Raw genomic sequence first — 1,404 nt, forward strand, 5'->3', positions numbered from 1 at the left:
CGCTTGAATAGTTTTGACTATTTATTATTATTTTTTTAAACTTTTTTTGTTAAAACGGATCAACCGTTCTATTTGAACGGTTGGACCATTCGACCCAATAACCAGGCCTCTGACCAGTTCAGTCTCCGGGTCGTTTTTAAAAACCATGGTACAAATGCATGCAAAATACATAGTTTTGCACTCAACACAATTGTATTTGTACTCCTAAACTGAGGCTCTGTTTGTTTACGATATAAATGTCAAACCGGGATATTTATATATTCCAGTTCGCGTTTGCAAGTGTTTGTTTGAAACATAAAAAAGTAATGATTATTAGAACAAAAATGTATTTTCTAACACTTTTGTATTCCAAGAAAAAAGTATTATTATATTTATTTTTTGGATACAATATAAATTTGTGTTCTTTTGATAATTAAGTTTTTAACCAAAATTAATGCATTGGAACATAAGATTAATGATGGACCCACACTTTTGCACCGATTATAAACAAACAAAATGAATACAAAATCGATTTAAAATATGAATCATGTTTGCACTTATGAACCGAAAAATAAATAAATATGTAATATACTTATTTGCATTTACACTAAAATCAAATGCAGCTTAAATAAAAAAGAGAGGCGGGAAGAAGAGACTCTTATCCACATTTATGCATGGTAAACAGTTTATAATCATATAGGAAGGAATAACTGATACTTTATAAAAATTTCGCTTATCGTGGAACCTAGCTACTCCAATGAAATACCAGTAAATGAAGGAAACCCACATATAATGGTTTTATTTGGATTGTGAGGGGCCTTTAGCAATGAAAGAAAAGGCCCTTGATTGCTTAATTAAGACATACTACCAAGATCTGGATTTGCATTTAATGTTTTTGATTGAAAATGATTTCTCCATTAAAATAAGATGGAAGAGAGTTCAATAGTTTATCCATATAAGGCTCACTGGTCATGCCGGAGTGAGCATGTAGTTCTACGTGCATCAAAAAACCATCTCAACTGCTTGCTCGGCAAATCCTAATTCATTCACTTGGTCAAGATTATGGCTCTAGTCCAATCATACCCATCATGTCACCAATTTCTCTTGGGTATGAAGGCAACCAACCACCAGCACCATACACAATTGGCACAGCGTATTGTGATCGGTCCAATATTACGAGTACACCTGTTGATAAAGTCGGTTTTTCTTAAGTCAATTTGTTTGCTAGTATCTTGTAAGGGTAAATTGGTTAATTGGATAATTAATCAATTTTTTCATGTTCGAGCATTATTATAATTACAATGGATCTCATGAGAGATGAAAGGTTCATTTAGCGTCTTTTTGGAAAAATCTTCTAATAGCTCTAACAGTTAAAAAACATATTGAGTTTTTATAGGAAGAACTAAGTAGTACGAAGCATGTTTG

The sequence above is a fragment of the Nelumbo lutea genome, chromosome 2, assembly GCF_056320005.1.
Source record: "Nelumbo lutea isolate HS-2025 chromosome 2, American lotus-T2T, whole genome shotgun sequence".
In the NCBI taxonomy this organism is placed as follows: Eukaryota; Viridiplantae; Streptophyta; class Magnoliopsida; order Proteales; family Nelumbonaceae; genus Nelumbo; species Nelumbo lutea.